The sequence below is a fragment of the Wyeomyia smithii genome, chromosome 1, assembly GCF_029784165.1.
Source record: "Wyeomyia smithii strain HCP4-BCI-WySm-NY-G18 chromosome 1, ASM2978416v1, whole genome shotgun sequence".
Classification (NCBI taxonomy): domain Eukaryota; kingdom Metazoa; phylum Arthropoda; class Insecta; order Diptera; family Culicidae; genus Wyeomyia; species Wyeomyia smithii.
In genome coordinates, this window is record NC_073694.1 from 118,838,944 (window position 1) to 118,865,552 (window position 26,609).

The 26,609-nt window shown below is 37.3% G+C and overlaps 1 protein-coding gene across 6 annotated transcripts in view; it reads right to left on the reverse strand.

The window, feature by feature from the left end:
- The window catches only part of LOC129718088 (zinc finger MYM-type protein 1-like), a 124,911-nt gene that overhangs the window by 14,800 nt on the left and 83,502 nt on the right, over positions 1 to 26,609 (reverse strand). The window contains exons 1-2 of one of the 6 annotated variants that reach the window (XM_055668502.1): positions 14,129 to 14,261; positions 13,806 to 14,064 (exon numbers count right to left, since the gene is read on the reverse strand). The exons of 2 other annotated variants lie outside the window; for them this stretch is intronic. The gene's annotated coding sequence lies outside the window, so the exon portion shown is untranslated. 3 more of the 6 variants (XM_055668505.1, XM_055668504.1, XM_055668503.1) reach the window with 3 other exon arrangements.

The following is a 26,609-nucleotide window of genomic DNA, read 5'->3' on the forward strand; positions in this document are numbered from 1 at the left end:
ATCTCTCGTATTGGTGTGTGCGCTGGACGCTCTATTTCTGTTTTTTCGTCTTTCTCTTTTGGCGCCGGGATATTCTTTCGGTTTTTTTTTTTGTCTTTCTCGCTTTGGCGCAGAGCTTATTCTCACCGATAGCAACCGTCGCGCAAACAGATGCACGATTTATTGTATTGGTGTGTGTGTTGAACTTTCTTTATTCTCTTCGATAGCAAACGTAGCGCAGTTTTTATTTTGAATCGAGTTGTTAATAAAAGTTCGATTATTTCGTGTCGCGTTGGAAATTTTTTTCGCGTGTTTTGATCGTCGCGGCGGTTTCTAAAGTATCGAAAGTGTTTTCCGGGCTGCTGGCAAACAGTGTGTGGTTTTTTTTGGTGCTAAGTTTGCTGGAATGCAGCGGTGTGAAAAACTTTTTATATTGTGGTGAAAAAAATTGTAAAACTCATGGGGTGAAGTGCGGTGTTTATTGAAAAGTGAAGTGGAAGATCTAGCAAATTTTAAACGGATTTGATCCGAGCTAGATTACAAAGGAATGCTGGTTCGCAACCAGCAAGTGTGTTCTTTGGTGGTTTTAAGGAGGAGGTGGTTCCTAGATATTCGATATTCGAGAATGGATTACTTCTTTTCGAGATTATTCTTTTATATCAACATATAGTGCGATTGCACTCGCCAGGTAAGTGCCATCCAAAACAATGAAAAACATGTTTTACTGTAAACTTCATTTGTTGAAGTTTTTGTTTTTGTTTTTACTGCTGAAGTTTTTTTTTTGTTTTTACTGCTGAAATGATCTAACGAGTAGCGAATGTTTCATGATTTCAAATATTAGTTTACCACAATTGCATATGTGAAAACCAGCATTTGTCAACAGGTCATGCTAAGTTTAAATAATGTTAAAAATTGGCTACAGATACTATCATGCCAGTGTCAGCTTGATGTGTTTTTTTAATTGTCGGCATTCTAGAAAGTTCCTAAAATTGTAGACTGCCGTGAATTACCGTTATAAGATGTATTTTTAACTCGCTTTTTAGCGCTTAGTTTTTGAAATAAATATTTCATATTTTGTCTATTCACCCACAATTAATTCAATTTATTTAAGTAATTAATAATATTATTAATTTAAAGAAAAAAACAAAAAAAAGGTCCAAATAAAAACATAATTTACTGTTTTTTGAACAAAAAGCAGGATGGCCACTCTAAATAAATTGTCTATTTCCCGGGATTTCCCGATTTTCCGATAATATTCAATAAAATTTCCCGGTGTTTAATTATTAAAACATATAATAAACAAAATCAATTTTTACATGTTTATTTATACCTTGCAAAAAATAGTGTTACAAAACTATAAAAACATTTCTGCTTCATCGTTTATAGTTGTTCGTCGACAATAGTAGCAGGTACATAGTGATCTGTTGTACAATTCTAGCCTTCTATTTTTATCTCCAAATCGTTGACAATCTTCGCCTTCTCGCGCTAGCTTGCTTCTTTCTGTCAACCTACTCTAAAGCTCGCCATGCTTTGTATCAGGGTGCCGATGTATGGGATAAGATTTGGGGCGTAGAAGTTTTTTCTTCTCAATATAAGTCGTCATGCGAAATTCGATCTCAAGCAGACTTTGGGAAAAAGAGCCTCAGAGTGACCAATGAAAAAATGCACATAAAATTATCAAAATTATTTTATCATGCAAAATATGTGAAATGCTGAGATCTTTTATCTCAAAAAAAAAATTTTTCTCGAAAAACTTAGATCATGGACTTACGAAATTTTCGAGCTGGGGCCAATGGAACGTATGAGAATATTTTCTCATGGTCCGTAAAATAAAATCAACTGACACAATTTGAAAAAATATTATTCAAAGCAATCAAAGTAAAACGCGACTTTTCTTAGGTATGCACATAATCAACTGTGGAAGTACCGAAATTCGCGTTCAAAAGATGCGTGAAAAATCACAACAAAAAACTACGTAAAAAGCAAATCATGACCGTTTGACAGGAACTCGATAAATATGAGTTAATTTTTAAACCAGCGTACAACACGTACTTACGAAATCGTCTTGAAAATTTGAAAATATGTAAAAAAATTGTTCTGCCAAAAATATTAAAAAACAATTTGTGCTCAATCTTACAAGTCTTTAAATGCCTTTAATTTTACATAGTTATAATTTGAAATGAAAAAAAAATTTTTTTTTTGTTACAATATTGTATTTTTTTTCAAATCTAGGAATTGATTTGCTTTGATAGGCAACATTCTTATAAGTTTCTTAAATACAAGTTTTTTATTATTACATGCATTAGAACTAGAGAGAGTGGTAATTCGCGGCAAAACAATTGGAAATTCGCGGGTGGCAAAATAGAAAGTATTCAAAATTCGCGGTAATTTCGCGGCAACCTTCTTCTTCAGAAAACAAGAAACAACTGGTTTAGTTAAATATTATATTTAATTAACCGGTTTATTTTATAATATATTTAACCTGACGATTCATGATTTCTTTGCATTGACAAGTACATACTGTGTCAAATTGTCTTCAGCCAAATTTTGGTGTCGATGGGCTCGTACTATTCAAGTTATACTGGCTCACGCTGCGTTCCGTATCTACCAAGTGAAACGCTGAAAATTGTAGTACCAATCTGCTGTACTTAGTTCCCCTTGCATATGGCTGCATGTACTTAGTTCATCTTGCAAGTTCGATTTCATGACTGCCAAAGTCTCTGCTCGAAGAGTATCTAGTAACCGAACCTTTCGAAAATTCAACCCAGGCTAAAAAAATCGGGTTGCAAGAGAGCAATAGTACTGCGAGGAAAAGACGTCGCGTTGCCATCGAGGTGCCAAGTCTTCTTCAGCTTTGTCCATGTTGCTCGTTTTGATGAATTCCGCAGGTTTTAAATCGAAATGTTTCATGAATGACATAGAATGTTGCTATTTTTCATTACTTTCACGGCATTTCGCGGGTTTTTGTAATTTTCGCGGCTGATGCCGAAGTTCGCGGAATTCGCGGCTTCCGCGAAATCGCGATTTACCACTGTCCCTAATTGGAACCAAAACGCTTTTCAAATTATATTGCTTATGTTAAAATGATCTGAATATCTACGAAAAAGTCATGTGTCTTCTAGTCGCAAGCAAATGCGAAGTTTCATTCAAGTCAAAAATGCACATGTTTTATCATCCATTTCGCGTTAAAATACATATCACTCGATTGATTTATTTGAAAACATGAATGAAAATCGTTACGTTTTAAAATTTTTAGGGTAGATTGCCAAGGTTGGGGATATGAAAATTTTAGTTTTCTGATATCTTACAAAAAGTCCTGATTTAAAGGCTCTAGAAATTTTTTTCTTTTTTTTTGTAGATGTTTTTGATGTAGAAAAAATCGAAAACCGATCAACTGGTTCATGAGTTATGAATTTTCTGGAAATGAAAGCATTGAATTAAGGTCGTTTTTTATGGTCGGTTGTTTTTAAAGATAGAGAAAAACATTTTTTTTTAAGTTACTTCAAATTAACGGAGCTATTACATTATAGAACAACTTTTTCTTCTATTTACGAAGACAAAACAGTTAAATACTTGATTCTATCGAAAATTTGGGTCACCCTAATTTTTGATAATTTTTCAATGAGCGTTTTTTCGTATTTTACAACTTTGTAAAAGAAAGTTTTTTCCTTAAAATATTGCTATAGAGCTCTAGACTCGAATTTCCCCCTAAATTTGGTTTCTGGACCATTGTGCATTGAAAAATATATTTTGAAGTTAAATTGCATTTTCAATTATTTAAAAGTCGGGAGTCAATTTGACGTATGATTATTAGGGTGGGGAAAAGTGAACGATTTTCCAGAACCAAGTTTTTTTGGTTTCTTTTGGGCCCCAAACAACCACCAACTTACCGGAAGTCGATTGGTTTTGTCTCCGCTTGGCGCATTGCATTTCAAATTTGTATGAAAATTTATTTGGGAAAACCTACTTTTTTGCATTTACCTTCCTAGAGAGCTCAATAATGATCTAATAATGCACTACATTATGTAAAAGTATAGTATTTTAGATGCCTAACAACTTTGCAGAAGGCACTGAAGAGTTAGAATGACCCTAAGAAGAGCAATAGCTGTTCAAAGTTGAGTATGTCGATTTAAATGCAGGAAATCTTGTTTTCTGCCAACATTACCAATTTACCGGCGCCAGTAGGATTCCCATCAGAAATAACCTGTCGTAACGAGTTTATACACTCAGCTGGATGAAACAAACAAATTCAGGTCAATATTCTAGGCGTAGGTAAAATCTACAATGTGGTTCAGAGGTGACTTCTGATAGAAATCTGACTAACGCCGGTACACTGGCAGTGTTGGCAGAATAAATGATTTGCAACATTAATTTCGACATACTCAACTTTATACAGCTCCAGTATTTTTTGGGACACCCTAGCTCTTTGATGTCTTCGGCCAAGTTGTTAGGCATCAAAAAACCTACCAGTTGAAGTCATGAAACCTATGGTTTGAGCCACTTTGAGATCTTTAGGAAGGAAAATGCAAGAACGTTGGTTTTTTCATACAAATCTCCATTTAAATTTGAAATGCAATGCGCCAAGCGTAGACTAAACCAATCGACTTCCGATAAATTTAGGATTGTTTGGGGCTCCAAATAGAACAAAAAAAGCTTGGTTCTGGCTTTCTGCTATCAAGTTTCGTTTTTTCCATATAACGATTCCCCACCCTAATGATTATCCTTTTACGCACATTGAAATATGATTATCTTTCCAGAGTTAACAAAATCTAGTAAAAATGATGAACACAAAACGGAAAAAAACTAGAATATCGGTGAGGAATTGCATTAGAATGCTGCAGTGGTGGGTACCGCTAACAGAAAATTTAGCGACGCTAATCACTAAGCCGCTAACCGGAAAATTTAGCTCGATAATCGCTAAACGCTAAGCCCACATTAGCGTAACTTTCGCCAATCGCTAATCGCTAACTTATTAATATGTGAACAGTCACATCGCTATATTTATTGCTCGTGTTTTGTAAGATTTGGACCACTTTGATCTTTTGTGGTAAAACAAACGAAAACAATTACTTTTTGGAGCTATTTACAATAGGAGGTTCACAAAACGGTGTTCATACTTGATTTTTTAAAAAAGGTGTATCAAAAGTTATTCAGCTTGCTTAAAAAATAGATACTTCAGGAATGTTTTCATAGAAATTCAATTATTATCTGAATCGAAAAAGTAGAACCAAAGTTGTAATATTTTCAAGCGCTTTGTAATTTCTTATTTGGTGTGCCGAAAATTCAACCTCGACCTGTGGTTTGTACGATATTTGGAACTCCATTCTAGAGTAAAAAGACTGACAACAGTAACTTTCGCAGTAAGGTATGTTCATCTTTCGAAACAATTTACGTACGCCATCAGCAATTCACAGTTTTTCTAAATATTTATACTGTCGCTTCTCTTCAAAATTTAGCGAATAAGCGATTAGCGTTTCGATGCCAAAATTTTAGCGACGCTAACAGTTTCGCTAACCAGCTCAAACATTAGCGAAATCGCTAAACCGCTAACTGAATATTAGCATCGCTAATTAGCGAATTAGCGGAATGGTGCCCACTACTGGAATGTTATAGAACACCAGACGAAGAAAACCGCGAATGTTAATAATGCTTAAACTAACAGAGTTGTGAAGAAAACTGAACTCTATCATTATTAGTTGTAAAATCGTGCCGAACCGAATGTGAAAATCGGGGATTCGCCATGTGATGATATGTTTATCAATAATATTTTTCCAATACTTTGCAGATAACAAATTCTAAACTTGAGAAAATCGTTATCAATTATGTTTTCGACATAATTAGCATGTGCGAGTTCTGAAGGAGACCATTTTCAGGCTCTTGGTACGACAGTGTCAATTCGTTGAATTGAAAGTTGAAATTGAAATCTATCGAAGGGCCAGTGAGAGTGTCTGAAAACAATGCTCCACAACTTTTTGCTCTTTGTACTTTATGTTACATAATACCTATTCGACATTGCTCAATGTTGGAGTAGATTAAAGTAACGTCCACTTTAGCAACCTGAAACAATTATATAAATTATCGCTTTCGGTGTTTTCAAAATAGATCAAGCCACTTATCAGTGAAAGTAAAGTATGCGCTCACCATATGGCCTTTTACAATACTAAATTTATCTGTATTTAATATTGTGTAAACTTATGTTAGTTGAAAACATCGAAATATTTTTTTTGCGTTTTATGAAAGGATATGTACCTCCAGATAAAGCAATGAAATTATTTCTAGAGCATCTTTTCTCAAAAAAAAAAAAAACATAAACGTCTAAGCAGTAGAACCGATTTGACAGTGATTGCAAGCGCGTAATCTGCTGCGCGCTACACGCCACGAACGATATTATCTCGAAACTATTTTCTCCAAAATATGTGGCTGTGTTAAGCACTGGTTCTGAAGAACCATCAACTCGTTCAGCCTGAATTCTAGACAGGCTCGTTTATAACAATAATAGCGTACTCGAGAACGAAAAAGTTTTAATTTAAAGCTTTTTTTTCTACTGCAAAAACCGGTTTTTATTCTTGAATAATGAAACTTTTTATGTTTGTCTACACCAAAAATGATAAAAATTATTTTTTATCGCGAGCACAAGTTTATAACCTTCTAAGACGACTGCTTTTTCAACCAGATGGTCATGAGTTCGAGTCTTAGTAGAATCAGACCATTCGATATCGAAAAGGATTTTAACTATGGGTTTATTCTCAGGCTCCCCCAACACTTACCCTCGCTTACCGCTGAATTCTATAATACCTTCTTATTAACAAAACTGGTGAGGGGATTTGGCAGGAGGAACGAGGCTCGGTATAGTAGAGCATATAGCGTGTAATAGGAAGGGTAAAGTCACATTACTCACAAGCAAGGATAACATAATAATAACCATGCCACTTTTCAAAAGCGGTATTGCTTATAATAGAAGTGCGGAATACAGCAGTCACCCGGGCATATCTCACAATAGTTCAACGATTCTGGTCGCAGTGAGGAGGTCCATACAGGAAAAAACCTCCTAAGAACATCAAATTAAAAACCCTTGTTTATGTATTTCTATAAACAAATGTCCTAGAACAAAGTCCTGGAATCTAACTGGCATACCAGATGAATATGTTTTCGAATCAAGCGGTACTGGAAGAACTTGAATTGATGAGTGGCCGAGGTAATAAAATAATTTAAAGGGTAAATTGGGAGGATTGTAATTGACACATGAATGCGTGCTTGACTTGATGCAGTTTGCTGCATTAGAATTTTGTGTTTGTAGTACCAAAATTAGTTTCTGAATAACTCTGATGGTTACACAAGTACTTTGGTTGAAGCTATATATCGTCGACTGGTCTAACTGTAAACTGTTTGTTTCACGAGAAATAAAAAAAAGTTTGTGGTCCCATAAGCTTCTGTACTGGTTAGTAGAACAAAACGGAGACACAGTTATGCTTGATTTTTTGTGAGATGAAAGTTTACGTCATCAAATATTTAAAATTTGGAGTTGTGTCAGTGTTTCCTTCAACTTACGATAAAGTGGGATATTCACTTCTTCACAATGCGCTTTGTTTGGAGATAAACACTCTGGCGATACGCTACGGTTTCCAAAGAATCACAATCGGATTCGGATTGGAAAGCTATGGATGGAATTTTGCTGTCTTACGGCAGACTATTTTATGAGGTATCGGAAACACCCGACTTTTCAGTGTAAGTAAATTAGAAAATAATTGTAATTGATGTGAAAAATGTTCTTTTTTGTCATTTTGATTAGCTTCAAGTTAATTACTAGCGGGATCTGTTCGTGGCAGCAGCAAACGGAAAGCTGGAATCTATACCGGGTGCACTTCAAGCTTCCAATGCCGTACTTAAGTGAAACAAACCAGCACGAGAGCATGGTGGAGGTTGGTCTTACTTTATGTGTGTGTGTGTGTATTTTTTTTTTTTGTTATTTTGACCAGAGTAAATCTTAATCCAGAGACTGCTGCTGGGCTACTGCTGCTGTTGGGACTATTGTTGTTGCCGGGACTGTTGTTAATGCTGCTAGAACTGCTGCCGAATTGTTGCCTCCAAGCAGTTCCGTGGCAACTTTAGGAGCATCAATTACATTATGGTCCAACGATTAACTGGAAGGTAAGGAAAGGTTGCTTCGGCAGAAAAAACAGAGTAAAAAATTAATGTTCCCGTTATGAGAACAATTGCTTATGTTTTTCCTTTATTTTACTTTTCAGACTAATACGAACAATTCAGCGTTTGCGATCGGGCAGCAAACCTGCACAATTGAAACGCTGCATTCATACACGTGTCCTGACGTCATACACACGGTTAGGGAATGATTCAATTAAATGAGAAAACAGAATAAAATTAAATTCAATCTATTGTCCCCGTTTTTAAATGATATAATAATCAAAATGAATAAAAATTATAAAAAAACTCGATATATTGTTATATTTTTTAAAGATCACAATACCCTTTCCAATAAGTCTAGCGTAGTAGTAAAGTTTATTTGCTTCGCTCGTTTGGTTCAGCGTTTGACGGTTCGTTTGATGGTTTTTCTTGCTTTAGACTCTGCGCCACTCTATCTTTTTACTCTTGTTCACCTATGGATTGTTTATATGAGCCGTTGCGGAACAGAGTGGTCTAAAGACCAGTTTTTTCGAAAATGAGTTTTTTGCATGAACCACATCTACTCAAGAAGCTGAAGTTGGGTGATTAAAAAAAAAACGAAAAATCGAACTTTAAAGCTGATTTATATCGTGTTAAAATTTCGTCCGAAACAGAATGGCCATTCTTTTTCGGAACAGAGTGGTCTATGTACATAAACCGGTGTAATACTAACATGTAACACGTAACACGTAGCATATTACATGTGATAAGTAACATGTCACTTGTTCTGTACATGACACACATAAAATGTAACATGTTACACGTAATGTAATACGAGAAATGTAACATGTAAATTATTATGTAACATGTAACATGTTGTGTTACATGTAATGTTACACGTGACATCTTATATGTATATGTGACATACTATATGTATCACTAGCCATGTGACACTAGCCATTTTATACGAGTTACCATCATTTTCATTGTCATTTACCAGGTTTGTGTAAATAGACTACTCTGTTTCGAAACGATTTGAGGATTCCAGTGAATATATATATGAAGTCAGAGTGGTCTATGTACATTGGTGAGATAAAGGGAAAATATTTCACTACAACATAGTCACATCTTCGCAAGTCGCTGCGATGCACTCTCCGGGAAGCACAAAATATCGTTGGCAACGATATTTTTCATTCGCACGGCGGCAACACGACACTGGCCCACCTGGATATGCGGATGACCTACACTATTGAAACAAACAGGATTTTTTTATGAAATATAAACTGGAACTATGCTGTTATGCACCCGAAACACGCAGGCCCAGTGACTCGCTGTAGCTTTCGCAGACAGAACGAATCAGTTTGAAATTGCCAAAATTATTGTAGCTTATTTAGAATTTGAATATAACTATCAAATTTCTGTGCCGTTTCAATGAAAATTGTACACCCTGATGAACTGAAGAATAAAAAATCAAATCATATTGAGTCTCCTCATTCATGAATTCAAACACCTGCAGCCTTTTGATATTAATACACACTTCTTAATTATCCTAAAATAAAATAAAGTGCCAATCAATGTAAATTTTTTAAACCTTCAGAACAATCAATTATTTCTAATACACTCGCTGTATAATCAAAAGCGATTCATTAAATAAAATCAATTTTATCAATATCATTTACTAGCTGAACGTTCCCGGCGATGTCCGGAATAGATTCAAAATTAACCGTTATGTACTCGACGAAAAAAATCCCAACTTTGACAATTTTCATCCAATTTTTATAACTCTAGTACTTAAAGATTCAGCAAGTCTACTATCTACTTTGAAATCAGCGGGGCTCCGAAAGAATTTTTTCATTCTCGGAAATCCGGTTTGTTTCGGAGATATGTTTCAAAGCTGAGGATTTTTATGAATATTTGATAATTTTATTGGTATAATTACAACTCTTATTTCGGAAATACCCATCTTGGCTGCTATTCGGTTATTTTCAAATCTATTCCAGAAACCGCCATTTCGATATTCAAAATGGCCGCTAGGGTCGTTTTCAGGTATATAGACATCATTTAGATTTGGTCAATTTTGGCTGTTTTCCAAAAACTGGAGGTCACCATCTGGGATTTCGTCTGCAATTGATTTCCGGGCTCTGGGCATCATTCCAATTCCAGAAATATCCACATTCGATGGTATTCGTTACCATCACAAAATAAATACACTATAGTCGCTTTTTACGCGGGGGATACGTGCCGCGTAAAAAAAACTGCGTAAATTCCGGAATCCGCGTAAAAAAAACTGCGTAAATTCCGGAATCCGCGTAAAAAAAACCAGCGTTAATTCTGCATTTCAAGTGAAGGGAAACCGAAATCCGGGCAAAAAAAACCGCGTAAATTCCGGAATCCGCGTAAAAAAAACCGCGTTAATTCCGGAATCCGCGTAAAAAAACGCGTAAATTCCGGAATCCGCGTAAAAAACCGCGTAAATTCCGGAATCCGCGTAAAAAGCCGCGTGAAAAAAAAACCCGCGTAAAAAAAACCGCGTAAAAAGCGACCTTAGTTAATGCCAGCTGGAGTTGATGTGGGATGACCATTTAGGGCTGTTTTTTATCATTATTAAATTTAGGTCTACTAAACTGCAAGAACACCCACCATTGCTACAATGTTGATTTCGTATTTGAGGAAAATAGCTTTTTGTGTTCAGATGTGTGGCACACATTCTTTGTTTTGTTGTTGACAGGTTTTGTTTCAATAATCCCGGAGTATCCGGAACACAACCGGAATGGGTCCCTAGACACTTTAGAGGGCCACCGAAGTAATTAGAGGCATGGTACAGTTTTTAGCATTATCTTGATCATAGCCATTATATCACTGGAACATGTTACAGCCATGTATATCCGAAACCAATTGTTCGATCCAGTCGTCCTCCTTGGCAACATGAACCATACTAACTTTCTTTTGGCTGATATTGACCTTAAATTTGTTAAAGGAAAAACGAGAAAACTTAAAAGTATGAACAAAATAAACCGTTCGTTTTTGGCTCATGTGCTAAAATCGAACAGTACCAAAATTGAATCGTGCCAAAATCGAACAGATTCTGTATCACCGTTCCAGCTGTGAATCAAGAAAAGACTTGCGACATTCGATTTTTCTACCTTATGAACAATCCGCATAATGTAGCATCTAGTGCGCTACTTAGCGTAAGAAAACCGCGTTAATTCGAAAATGCGCGTAAAAAACAACGTAAGAAACCTGGGAAGAATCCTGACCATACTATTCTTTTCTTTGTCAAAAATGTATATTCAAAAACTTCTATTCGTGTGCACATTTGAATCAAACAATTGGATGTAGTTAAAATTTATTACTTTAGGGGTTACTAACTTTCATGATTTTGCATGTCTACGGAGTTTCATAAATAATATCTCATTTTTTATTTATCGGATTCAATTATTTATCAAATATTTCCATATTTTCTTCATTTGCAAGATATCCTCAAATTGCTTTTCTAAGCATCACCGAACATTTTTCAGTAAAAAAGCACTCTATGTCATCGCTTTGAATTTTGAGTTAGAGGCGAATCACGCATTAAATATCATTATTATGAATGTTATATGTAGTGAATAATATCTCAAATTTTAGTAATTTACTTAGTTTATTGTAGTTGAAAAAAAAAATCACATCATTGTTTTGAACTTTGATTCAGAGGCAGATCAAGCATTAAAAACATGGTTTTGTATGTTTCACGCCGTTTTGTGAATAATATCTCAATTTTTAATAGTCAGATACTTATTATTTCTTCCTAAAAATCTTTTCTCAACATCAACGAAGATATTAATGTAGAAAAATCACATGTCATCTTTTGAATTTCTATTTAAAAGCATATTTTGCATAGTTGTGTGAATAATCTTTAAATATTTAGCAATCGGATATCTACTATTTCTCCTCAAATGTATCGCCTGAATATCAACAAACATTTCAATATGAAAAAAACCACATGCTATTGCTTTGAATTTCGAATTATAGGCGAATTGAACGAAAAAAAGACAGGTTTTATTTATGTTTTACGTTATGTGATATCACGATTTTTTTATTGAAAACCCCTAACTGTTTCACAAATATATCGCTTTGACCTCTAAGAATATTTTCTTGCAATAGAACGTACATGTCACCGTTTACTTTATTGATTTAGAACAATTTGAAATGATGGTGATTATTGTGCACCTGCGAAACGAAGGGAATATCAATATGATCTGCGTTTCGCAATTCCATTTTTATATAGTAGATAAAAATAATGAATCACGAACCATCCTATGAATGAAGTGCTCTAATTCAATATTGCGCTATCAAAATAATCAAAACAAAGCACACGCACACGTTTCACAAATTTATTGCTTCGACCTCTACGAATATTTTATTGCGATAAAACTTACATGTCACCGCTTACTTTTTGATTTAGAGCGATTTAAAATCAAAGTGCTTTTGGTGTAACTCAGAAACGGCGGGAATAACATCAATAAGATCTGCGTTACGTAATTCCAATTTTATATAGTAGATAAAAATAATTAATCATGGACCAGCCTATAAATGAAGCGCTCTAATTCAATACTGCGCTATCAAAAAATTCAAAACAAAGCAATTTGCACATCGCCGTTGTTGTATCGCACACAATGAGGTTTGAATCGCACAGCCCCGCTACCACGTTTTACGTTATGTGAATGATATCACAATTTTTATTATTAAGAAACCCTAAATGTTTCACAAATATATTGCTTCGAACTTTACGAATATTTTCTTGCAATAAAATGTACATGTCACCGCTTACTTTCTTGATTTAAAATGATGGTGCTTATTGTGCACCTCAGTAACGGCGGGAATAATATCAATAAAATCTGCGTTACGTAAATCCATTTTTATATAGTGGATAAAAATAATTAATCATGCACCATCCTAAAATAAGTGAAGCGCTCTAATCCAAAACCGCGCTATCAAAATAATCAAAACAAAGCAACCTGCACACCGCCGTTGCTGCGTCGCATACAATGAAGATTGAATCGCACACCCCGCCATCGTGATCTCTTTGCGGCAGGAGAAGTTTGGTTGTGTTTGTTTTGACCAAGTCCGCATGCCAGCCGCACCGGACTTGCTTCAAAACAAACACAACTAAACTTCCCTCTCGCCCGCGACGCACGAAGACGAATGAACCCCTAGGAGCGAATGAACCCTGGTCCGACATTTTTGTTGCATTTGAGCACGATATCGGACCGATGTTGAGCTAAATGTCGACCCGTTGTTGGACCGATCTATCGGAGAATCGGACGCGAATTGGTCCGACATCGGCCCGACAATTCTTACTGGGTTACAGTATCATAGACCTCTCTCTCTCTTGCCTCTTTCAACTTTCCTCTCTCTTCAATATCTCTCAGGGCATTACTACTTCAACGCCAACGCGCAAAAGTTACAGTAGTCAAGCGCACCAAAACACATTATTTCAAAAATAAAATTTTAATGAGAGCTATAATTCACATTTTACTTGTGCATTAAATATTTGCTAGGCTACTGCTCGCCATCATATACATACTTATACATGGTTTACAACATGTTAGGAAAACGAAATTAAAACAGCACGAATTGACACCCGAATCAAAATTCGAATTAAAAAAATTTTGATTTTGAAAATTTATTACAAAAATTACAAGAGAAAAACCTTTTCTACTCACGAATTTATTTGTATCTCTGCTCGTGCTTGCCTCATTCTGTTTTGAATCAGTTGATTGTAATACATCACGTGTAGAATCATGAGTATTCGTAAGGAATGTTTCTAACGCTTGAGCTTGTTTTTTGTTTTGCACTTCTTTCTCTGATTTTCGTTTTCTGAATATCGATCCAGAAAACTTTTTTCTTTGTGAGTTCCCGGACATGCTTGTAATGAATGAATATACACTGCGCCGTGGTTTAATTATCCAAACTTCACTGTCCCTAGAACGTACTTGTTACTGAAAAGAAATTCATTTGCTTGTTTACACTCGACAATCGATTTTACCTGTCGATCAACAAACAATACGTGGGAATTAGTGGTGGGCGATCCGCTCATGAACTGATCAAAAGAACTAGCTCTTTTAGGTGAGCGAGTGAGCCACCGCTCAGAATTTTCCTGCGGTAGCTCACCAGTTCACTGATTGCGGAGCTTACTGAACTGGCTGCAAGAAAGAACCGAAAGAACGAAAGAGATCAGTGAGCGAAAGGTTTCAATGAGAAAGCAAATCGGTGGAAGCCGATCCGCTCATACACTGATTCAAGAACTAGGTAGCTCTTTCAGTCGAACGAATGAGCTGGTCTATTGACCAACACATTAGAACGAGGAAGAAAACGCTGACGACTGTAGGTAGAAAGGGCAAAAGTGAATTGTATTTACAATTCAATGTTTTGTCTGTTTCTTATGAGGTTCAACGTAAGTGGGAAAAGGTATACGATAATTTTCCAACTTTTTATACGTTTATCGCACGGAATGTGCTGATGATGTGTAAGTGATTCATTGATGAAGCGATACCAGATGGGCCATTTTTTCTGCAAAGCGTAGCTTTTTGGGATCTGTGTGCCAATTTATGATTAACAGCAGATATGCAGTTTTTCTCAGAATGAGTGCAGATTTTTGCTCAAGCCAATTTTTTTCCCAATTCGAAGTAGATATTTTTCTGATTTCAGGCTGATGTAATTTGGTAGCTACATATATTTTATAGAACATCTGGAATCTTTGTTTCGATGTTCCTTTTTTCCAAATTGAATTTGAATTTTTTCGACTGCAAAACGTGTATGCTAATCATTTATTTGTGGAAACCCAGTTATTATTTCGAGAAACATTACTCGCTATCATCGTTCATTCAATACGAACAGTATCAGCTCGCGTCTCAATCTCAACGAGAAAGGTTTTGCGTTTACATTTAATCGGTAATTTTCAGCTTGAACTGGGTAACTAAGTTTGTGTAGTACTACGCGTTCAAAATAAATTTTTCAGATAACACCGTTTGTGAGCGGACACTAAGTTCATTTTACCATCGAAAAAGAAGTGGGTAAACACTTGTTGAGTTCAAGACTCTTTTAGAAAATTAATTAGCATTTTTCAGACATGCAAGGAAGAACCTCCAGCGACATCTGGTACCATTTCACCAGAGAAAAGGGAAAGGGCGTATGTCGGTACTGCAAGGCGACAATTTCCATGTCTTCAGGCTCCACGTCGAACTTAAAGCGTCACATGAATGGAAAGCATCCGTCTGTTCCATTGAACAGGGGAGATACTAGGGCGGTGCAAACTGTGCCATCAGCTGTTGCTGATAAGGATGGCGATGCTGTTACGAGTCAGGATATTGAAAACAGAGAAACAATGCAAGAGCTTCGCATGGGTGAAGCTGTCGAACAAGTTTTTCCGACAACTTCTTCCCAGCCTCCGCAATCGTCAATGACGCGTTTTGTAAATGTGATAAAACGATTGCCGGTTCAAAAAAGTAGAACGATTGATGTGCAGCTGCTTAAAATGATATGTAAAGAATATCACCCATTTTCACTAGTCGAGGATGAAGAGTTCGTAAGATTTGTGGAGCTCCTGAACCCATCGTTTACCCTTCCCAGTCGCAAAACTTAGTCTCACAGTTTACTGCCTGCTGTGCATAAAGAATTGTTTGAGAAAGTGAAGAGCGAATTAATCGATAGGCAAGCAATATGCTTGACCAGCGATGGATGGACAAGTGATACAAATACCGGTTTCTACGCATTAACTGCCCATTTCATTGACAAAAACGGAGAAATGAAGTCATATCTCCTCGAATGCTCCGAATTCACTTCTAAGCACACGGCAGAAAACATTGCAGAATAAATTTCGAACGTTCTCCGAAAGTTTGAAATTGAGTACAAAATTACCGCAATTGTTACAGATAACGCAACGAATATGCGGGCGACTGCCAACATTTTGAAAATTAGGCATGTTAGATGTTTCGCTCATTCGCTTTATCTGGTTGTTCAGAATGCCATTGCTAATTCGGTTGCAGAAGTAGTTGAAAAATGCAAAGGCATAGTTCAGTTCTTCAAGAAAAGTAGTCATGCTTCCGCCAAATTGCGCGAAATGCAAGTGAAGCTGGGTCAAAAAGAGTTGAAGCTCAAGCAGGATGTAGTTACTCGCTGGAATTCCACATTCGATATGTTGGAACGTTTGATACGTAGTAAGGAAGCAATAGTGTCTAGTGGTGACGACCAAAAATACAGAGTAGCGTACCAAACTCTGATACAAAAAATACGGCAGCTTCCCTCAGCCTCAAACGAAGGACAACAGCTCGTGGAACCAGAACCGCAAAGCTCAACGACTCATTCAACTCTTTGGGAACAGTTCGATGAAACGGTTAGCAGACTGCAGGGAAAAACTGATCCGACATCGGCTAGCATTGTAGAGCTAGATAAATTTTTGGCTGAGCCATACTTGCATCGAACTGGTGACCCACTGGCTTGGTGGGAGACGAGAAAGCATATGTACCCAAAACTCCACCAAATAATGCTGCGAAGATTATGTATTCCTGCAACATCGGTGCCTTGTGAAAGGATATTTTCCAAAACAGGACAGCTGGTGACGGAAAAACGAAGCAGATTAAGCAGTAAACACATCGCTGAAATGATTTTTGTTAACGCCAATGCTATTTAATTTATATTGCCATTACTGTATCGCTAAAAATAATACTACTTTTATAATACATGTTCTGTTTGTTAAAACTAAAACAAATCAGTTTGTCTAAAAATATCCGAAATGTCTTTTAATATTACAAACCTTTAAGCCCAATGTTCTCGGAGCTCGACTTAATATTCTCAGAAATAATTTAACTGACTCCGGCTTCATTTTCACTTTGCTTGTAAAAAAGTTATCAACATTTCCGATACAAAATAACAGGAGGTTATATTTATCCTTAAATTATCAGGTACTTGTTTTCTTACATTAAAAGTAGATTTTAAAAACGAAAGTAAACAAATATAAACTGGACTGCACTCAAATATAAATAATAGCGTAGCATCAACCGGTTCAAAAACAGTTTTCAAAAGAAATTTTGGCCCACACGTCGCCACTTGATTAGTTACATAGTATTATCTTTTGATATTTGAAACGTAGGTATGTTTTGTCCATGATAATCCATCCATCTGATCTGATAAATTATAAAATTGTCTGCACTTATTACTCCGGGGTGCCTCATGACAGAGCAGCAATCTTCCGCCAGCGAAAAAATTCTACATACTTGCAATCGGCAACGATTCCTTCCTGCCGACACTTAAACGCATCCACTGATTGCAATTATAAGCTGAAAAGAAGGTCAAATCATAACTTCTCCGTCGTTTCAAAGCTTAGATAACACAAAATATACCTTCCATGTAAACAGGCTTCAGCAGGGCCGCTCGACGATCTTCTAATTCTTTTTGCATTCATCTTGAATATATTTTTAACCAATATCGACGTATTAATTGAGCAACCAATTAAACCAGCTCCACGGGGACGAAAAATATTGTTTAATAACAATTAACCAACTTAACTATTAAACCCGTAGTTTCAATTTTGCGAAACTATCCAACTCACTTTCGGTGTTGATAATATTTATTAATTATTCATATTTCACTTTATTCAAACTGTCCAATTTGCGATTCTCTTGTCGGTAAAATAATAAAACCCCGAGACCATTTAAACTTGGATAAAACGGAAATATTTGTTCAATTTTTCAAAGCAAAACGAACCGAAGTGAAAATTTGACAGCTTTGTTGATATTGTTGTTGACTTAATGCAAAACAGAGAGAGCGTTACATGTGTGTGAGCGAGTGAATCATTCAAAAGAACTAGCTCACTTCAGTGAGCGGATCGATTCAGAGTCACTCACTCAACTGAACCATTTTGCCCACCACTAGTGGGAATAGTCAGTGGAGCCAACTAAAACTGCCGAACATTCAAATTATTATTCGGGACTACGAAGCTGCTGATATTATGTTTATTTGTTTTTTTGCATGAGGGAAAAAAGGAAGAACATATTTTTGCTTTTGTCATCACGCATGTTTTGACAATCTATAAGAGAGTTCGCGTTGGTGCAAAAAGCCTTTAAAATCTCTTTGAACTTCGTAGTCACGATTAATTTTTCCGCTCACTCATTTGTCGTAGGGCTTCCCGAAATCTCATTCGCACAAAGAAAAGATAGCAGCAGGAGAAAATCATGTCGCCTGAACAGCAGCAGAGGTGTGGTGCGGTGAGAGGGAATGTGTGGGGGAAGGAACTACTTCGGCAGCGGTTGAATTTAAGCGAGAGTAGGAGAGCATACACCGTCATTTTCTGTCTTTTTCTGACAAAAAGTCATATTCATGAGTCAAAAGAATAAGGATATAACAAGTTCTGATCGCTCTCTGTAACAGAGTATAATAATACCTTCATATACCGAGTTGTGCACATTGAGAACCACGTATTGTGGTGTACACTAATGAATAGAAATATATCGTAAAGAGGAAAGCAAAAAGAGTGCACCAGCACCGATACTTTGTTTTTCGCATACTGACGACGATGTCAACGCTTCCTAGGCTTGTTTTAAATGTATTCATTAATCGCTAGAGGTGATTTTTTTTCCTTCGCTGATGGGTATACATAAAACAGCTCGCGCGCATACTCTCGTGAGCTCGTCTAGCAAACTTGTAAAAAAAATGATGCAAAAAAAACTTAAGGTTCATGTTTCAGCTTTTTGACCGACGAAAAAAAGTTTAGACGTGAAACTCAAAAGTTAAGTCTTTGCGAAAAAAGTTCTCATGCAACATTACAGCTCAATCCACTTTGAGAAGTGGTGCCTCAAAGTGGTCGAAGATTCATTTTCTTGGCCGATAAAAATGCACTGGATAACATTTTTAGCCTTAGTCATAGAAAGTTGATTTTTACAAAAAAAAAAGCTTAAGATAATAAGTTTAAGAGATTATATCAGATCTCGACGTTTCATGCATTTCTAAGACCATTTTTTTCCAATATGAAACATTTTACGAACTACCTGTGCATTTTTTATCGGCCGAAAAAGTGAAACTTTGACCGTTTTGAGGCCTCACTTTTCGACGTCCGACTGAGCTGAAATTTTGCAAGAAGACTGTGGCATGTGGAGTGTTAGTACATAAAAATGTGGATGTAGTTATTTGTGTGAATGCGCGATATTTGCATTGAAAAGTTCTGTATCACTAAGCTCGAAGCTCTGACAACAAACGACTTTCCCCAATAGCACAAAATATTACTATTAGTAAAATTTTACTTTGGTTCACGACAAAGTCTCACGAGCGCTATCAAGTATGTAGTTCGTAAAGCGACAAGACATCACCTTACGGCTTGCGCATCCTGCAAAACATGCCTGGTCGCGTCACACGTGAATGGAAATCCTGCTAGCGAGAGAAAAAATTTCTTCGTCGCTTAAAAAATAACCACACGCACTAGCCGTCTGTTTGCCGCCCCTGGTGATTGACGAGCAGGCGACCGCCTGCTTCGCCTACGCGTTAATCCGCCCCTGCTTTCATCGACACTCATGATGAAGTCATATTTGATAAAATTCACCGTCTTAGTGCTTTCAGATCACTAGTACTGAACTGTTTCATAAAATAATAATAATAATAATACTAAAAATAACATTAAATCCATACAAAAAGTTCTTGATAATTTTAATAATTTTGCTTCACCAATCCAATTGTGGCGGTTCACTTCACACAGTTGCTGCAATGAAGTACGATTAAGGATATAACCACTAAATGGTAGTTTCAAAACCTCTAACGAATATGAGAGGACATTCATTTATTACGTAACGTACTAAGAAGAAGGGAATATTAAACGAAGAGTTCCATTGCGCGAGGCCCCCATGCAAAATTGCGTTATTTAGGGGTGGGGGGTGTTCAAAATTGCTATCATTTTGCGTTACGTAATATGTGGATGTCCCTAATGATATGATTTTATAATTAAAGAGTATTTCGACGCAAAATATACAACTATTTTAAGAAACTAAGGCAAAATACTTCAAAAAGAGATAAAAAACAACAGTTCTTATGAGAATCTATTTTTTTAATATAAGCGTTTTGTGGGTCCATTAAATGAACTCGGATCAACTTCAAATTTTCATGGTTATTTTTAGAGTAAAAAGGAAACTTTTTCCGCCTGGCGCTCATCGAAATCGCATGTAGTTACAAAAATGGCCACTCTAGTGTTCACACAACGCGGACTGCGCGAATGTTTTCAATGTATTTGTTTTTGTAAACACGACTGATGTGCTGTGGCGGCTGAGATGGTTGCAGTGCTGCGAGAACAACAAAAATAAATATCGGTAGTGAGCCTGACCGCCAGCTTATCAACGACGTTTTGGTAATTTTTATTCAAATACACAATATATACAAATCGTAAACTATGGCACTGGCAGGTAGTGGCGCCAATTACCGTCGAAGTTTTTGTTTCCGGCAAATGATTCAGAAACAATAAAAGCAAAGTCACAATTATCTTCCGAGCATAGATTTTTTCGCTGACGGGCGAAATTACCATCGATTGCATGATGCAGAACAATACTGAAGTCCTATTGTTTTCATATTCCGATGCATGTTGTTACAATCACGGTTCATCTCAGCCAAAGAACTAGTTTTTCGAAATTATGGCAATTTTGGAAATTCATACGAGTAATCTGCTCAAACCCCCAACTACTCACAAACTCAATTGTTATGAAAACAATCAATGAATTTGACTCCGCAAAGCTAACGAAACAAAATGATGATGCCATTTAGGGCCCCACGGGAATCTGCTCCGGTGCGACCATTTTGAGGACAACTCACCAGTTGGACTCGAAATGGATGTAGATCGATTCCTGGAGTGATTTCAAGAATTTTGATACCAATGTTGTTCGGTTTTATTGACAACTGTACTAATTTGTCTCTCCGGAACATGCTCCCGTAGATCCGGATTTACAGGAACCAGATGTGGTTACAGGTTCATGTCGATCCCAGATTCTGAAAGTAGATAGATTTTCCAATTTTTTGATAGGCCAAGATCGAAAATCGGTCAAAAAATAAAAAAGCAAGAAGCATTTCATTTTGTGGGTACCCGGGTACCCTGCCGAGTACTTACGTGGTAAAAAGTTTCGAAGCCCTCCCCTTCGACCCCCCTTGTTTCTACAAACAGACTTATGATGGAAAATGGTTTATTTCCACTAGTTAGGAGCATTCCAAAAGTTTTAGCTGTCTAAGTTGACGTTATCTTTGTTTTTTGAAGCAATAAAGTCTGAAAAGGTACCCGGGTACCCTGCCGAGTACATAACGGTTAAAGAGATTTGCAATAATCTCGGAAAACCGGCTAACGTGTCTTTTCAACAAATCAACGGGAATATTATCATGCCCTTTACTCTTCTTACTATCAAGTCTGCTTATTAGGATACAGACTTCACCAACACTAGCGGGTCTCAAAAATATAGAATTTCTAACGCATTTAACAGATTTTAGATAGTCAAAGTTATTATTCGGAATTTTGCTGGCCAAATTATTCCCTATACCTAGTGGAGAAATAGTGATTGAACGCTTCGGCAACTTCATGATTTGTGTCTAGGTTCCTGCCATCAATTTTCAGCTTGAATTGTTCACAAGATTTAGAACAACCAAAGATTTCATTGAGCTTTTGCCATACATTAGAAGGACTTGAGCTTTGAATTATATTTTCATGAAATTGTTTTTTGCAACGTTTCTTAAGCGATTGAACTTTATTTGAGACATGCTTGAGCATTTCCTTTGCATGAGTATCATTAGAAGAGCGTTTAACTTTTTCGAGATAATTATTTTTAACTTGTATTAATCTCCAAAGCCCATAGGTCATCCAGGGTCAAAGCACGCTCTTTAATTTAACTGTTTTTTAGTGAAAGATCTAGTACAATCCGCTATCAAGTTGTTATATGTTGTAATAATTGTCTCTAAAGAAGTATCAATATCATCAGTGATTTCAAAACCATTTAGGAACACTGTGAATTGATCATGGAGTCTTAAGTGATCAACAATATTTATTTTCAGTTCTTGTTGCCCTTTTTGTCGCCCAGAGCAAGGGACGAGACCATAGGAATGTGGTCACTAATATCGCTGAAGATAGTATTATTCTTAACCTTAGCAGCAAAGTCGATCGGACAGATGAAATGATCTAATATATTCGATGTTACTGGACGAGTTGGGAACGTATTAGTGCATATATAGCCATAGGAATGTAATAAGTTTTTGTATCTGGTAACCACGTTTTTATTTTGCAGGTTCATTGGAACATGCACATCGATAACTATGAAACACGGTTTAGAAGGAGTAGCAGCAGATAACCATCCCTCTGAAATATTTTGGAAATCATTATAATCAAACGAGGGAGGACGGTAAATTCCTATGATGTTATAGAAACGACCGCTGAAATTAATTTCTAAGCGGATATGGTGCAAACCATTCACTGTTTTTATATCAATCAATTTGTTCTCTAAAGATGTTTTTACAAAAACAGCCAAACCTCCCGAAGAATTGTCTCGACAAAAAAAATATGCGTGATAACCTGGAATATTGTAAATGCAGCTATTCTCCAACTTTAACCAAGTTTCTCCAACAACTATAACATCAATATTCATCTTACATTCTTATTATTATCTTACATTCTGTTTAAGACATGACTGCTGTAAGGTGAAACAATTTTTTCAGTATCAATGTGGACGACTATACGGTGCTGCCATCCGAAAAATGATAATAATGTGTACGAATATTTAGTTCTCAAACATGAAACTTTCCGGAATCAAGAATTATAGGCGCATCATTTATCATTAGGCGTACCATCAGAAACTCCTGATAACCGCTATGAGCACGCTCTACAGCCAAGTTTTCCACTCTTGTCGAGGTTAATAAAACAAAATTCGGGTGCCATAGCAAAATTCCACGCCATAAAAGTTCATCTGATACAAAGGTCATTAAAGAGTTGCGCGACAAACAAATTCACTACTTAAAAGCAGACAAGGGTAATAAACCTGTCATCATGGACAAAACTGACTATGATGACAGATGACCCAAAAAACTGATAACGGTCCATATTTTAAACTACGAACTAATCCACTTGCTGAGATAGTAAACCGAGTTGAGAACACAAATAAAGACTGCAAACCCCCTTTGGGCGATACATTACAACATCATCGAGTTTCAAATCCAGTTCTTCCTAGAATAAAAGGCCTACCAAAAATCCATAAACCAGTAGTTAGTAAAAGAGTTTCAAGCTATGCCCAGTAAATTCCCAAGTCGATCGATTAAGAGTACGGAAGCTTTCGTGGAAAATTTGAAATCTTCGGGTAACAATGAAGCGGATGAGATAATGGTCTCGTTTGACGTGACGGCTTTTTTCCGAGTGTTCCAGTGAATGAAACCTTGAATCTTCTTAAGGATTGGCTAATTCCCCAATACACTGATAGCATTTGGAAAAAGAAAGTCGTGAGTCTCATGAAACTAACCCGCCTTTGTATGAAAGAAAATTATTTCACTTTTCGAGGTAAATTTTACAAACAAACAAAAGGAGCTCCAATGAGAAATCCTTTTTTTCCCTTCTTATGTGAGCTATTCATGGCAAACATAGAAAACAAATTAGAAACCAATAACCTTTTACCAATCCGGTGGTGGAGATATGTGGATGATATTTTTTGTATTTGGAAAGAGACGGAACTTGAAACGTTTTTACATCCCTTGATAATATTCACAGAAATATAAAATTTACGATTGAAAAGGAACAAAACAATAGTCTTCCCTTTCTAGACGTTGTTGTTGGAAAGTCTAAGGACTTAGAAATTGAGATTTTTAGGAAGCCCACGAACACAAAACGGGTAATACCCACCACTTCTAGACATTTGTTCGCAATTGATAATGCGAACGAAGTGAGCAATTCCTTTCCTTTAAAGTCATTAACCTTCCCCATTCATCCTCCAAAACATATCCCGCAAATTGCAAGCCGCTGTGTGTGGTGTGAAAGGAGCGATGCTGATCAACACGAATCGAGCGCAGGGCCGGCGTCACGTTATTTTTCCTAGTGGGTAGCAAGGAATAGAAGAGGTGAACGGGTAACAAATGCGTAGTTGGAGCGCGGGGGGGGGAGGGTGTAGTGATACCTACTTACACCTGAACATAATTCTTTGAAAAATCGATAGTGGATCAACAATAGGGCGCCAATGGAATGTTTAGGAAAAATTAGATTTTCGTTCGGTAGTAATTTTTGCATTGAAAAAGGAACTTTTTCCGGATGGTAATAAAAAAACTTAGACAGATAGTTGAGTTAGATGAATTTTCTAACTTCATTTTCTTGCGAGTTGCCTTCCGGAAGTTTACTGAAACATTCGCCATGGTAGACAAAAACATGCGTGAAGGTATGTTTTTAAATTTTTTCTATGTTTTATTTTTCAATTCCTTCTTAATTCTCGGGGCAAAATTGTGGGAGTAGGTCTCATGCTTCTGGTTTGCCCAGAAACTCAGAATGAATGCAGCTGGGGGACATTGGGCGGGTTGGCCGACCATACCACATCGATTTTCAGCCGCTTCATCTCCCCCAACGATTGCTTCAAGTAGTCCCCGTTCACGGCCAGTACAGAGCGAAAAATGAGCGGCTTTGAATCCCCTTCTCGCTGATTGTCAGCCACAGTAGGACCTTTTCGGGAACTTGGTGTGTGAAATGAAATGAGCTGAGACCATTACGTAACTGTGATGTTCGCTCAAAATTGCAAATTTGGAGGGGGGGTCAGGTTGTTCAGCGTTACGTAATTTTAGGCAGTCATATCGAACGTTACTTATCGTTACATAGGGGATGGGTCTAAAATCTAGGTTATAAGCGTTACGTAATTTGTGTACGACGCCTTATTGAAGTTTTCAAAATCGAAATTTTTCCGATAGCAAATCTCTTAGAAATGCATGAAATGTCGAGATCTGATGTTATCTTATAATTGTTCGAAAAAAAAATTAACTTCCAGGAGCAAACTTTTGCGCCGGGAGACTCGAGTTACACCAGAACACACAAGTGACTCTCCCAGCCCGAACACTTTTTTCATCGATCAAAAAACTGAAATTTTTACCGCTTTGAGGCTCTACTTCCCGGAGTCCGATTGAGCTCAAATTTGGTATGGGAAATTTTTACAAGAAGACAAAACTTCAGAACCCAATCGTAAACGAAATTCTAAAAGTCGATTTCAAAAAACTGTGAAAATAAAAATCAATCAGGTTGGTGCAAAATACAAAATATAATAAATCTAAGACTAAAAAATCATTCCGCGTCGAACACTCGACAGAAACGGACGTGCAAAGTGGTCGTTCTATTACAATCCGGTCCGTGTGTACGAATAGCCAAACAAAAGAGTGTATTATTCAAGGCCATCAGTTGACAGTCGAGTCCGTGTCGCTGTGCTGAGTGATCTCACACCCGGCTCACTGCTGGTGGCTGTATTGGTGCTGCTGTACTGGTGCTGCTGGCTGCTTTGGGTGCAGCTTCGAACGATCGGACAACCACTGCTGGAAGGAAGAAGTAAAGAGGTACGTGTTCTTGTCGGCGCTAGTTCGCTGCATTTAGCGCGATGGATATAGATCCCTCGCCTCCCGTGCCACCATCCCCGAACCCCCCTGACCCTGACCCTTCTGTTACCCCCTCCCCTGTTTATTCTCCAGTCCCCCCTCGCCCCAGGCTTTACCCGGACGGATCTCAACAGGGCAGCTATACTGTTTATTTTCGTCCAAAGGCAGGAGTGAATTCAAAGCGATTAAACATACTGCAAATTTCAAAAGACCTGACGAAGGGGTACAAAGCCGTGACCGAAATTTCCAAGGTCCGACCTAACAAGCTCCGTGTCGTGGTCAGTGATCTGGCACAGGCCAATGCTATCGCTTGCTCTGAGCTCTTCACACGCGAGTATCGCGTTTACATACCCGCACGAGACGTGGAGATCGACGGTGTCATAACCGATTCGAGTCTATCTGTCGAGTGTATCCTTAAAAGCGCAACCGGTTGCTTCAAAAATACCGAAACACAGGCGAAGATTTTGGATTGTAAGCAATTGCGGTCCATGTCTCTCGTCGGCGGTAAAAAAGTTTACACTCCGTCAGACTCGTTTCGCGTTACGTTTGCCGGATCTGCACTCCCTAGCCACGTCTCGATCGACCGGGTTCGTCTGCCTGTGCGATTGTATGTACCCCGTGTTATGAATTGCACCAATTGCAAGCAGTTAGGCCACACAGCCGCCTACTGCTGCAATAAGGCACGATGTAGCAAGTGTGGGGAGACTCATGCGGAAGATTCTTGCAGTGTTAATGCTGAAAAATGTATTCACTGTGGGGAAAACCAGCATGAGCTCTCCACATGCCCGGTGTACATGCTGCGCAGAGATAAAATCAAGCGGTCACTTAAGGAGCGTTCAAAGCGTTCTTACGCTGAGATGCTGAAGAAGACCGTGACCACTTCTACCATAACATCGAACCCCTTTGATCTGTTGCCC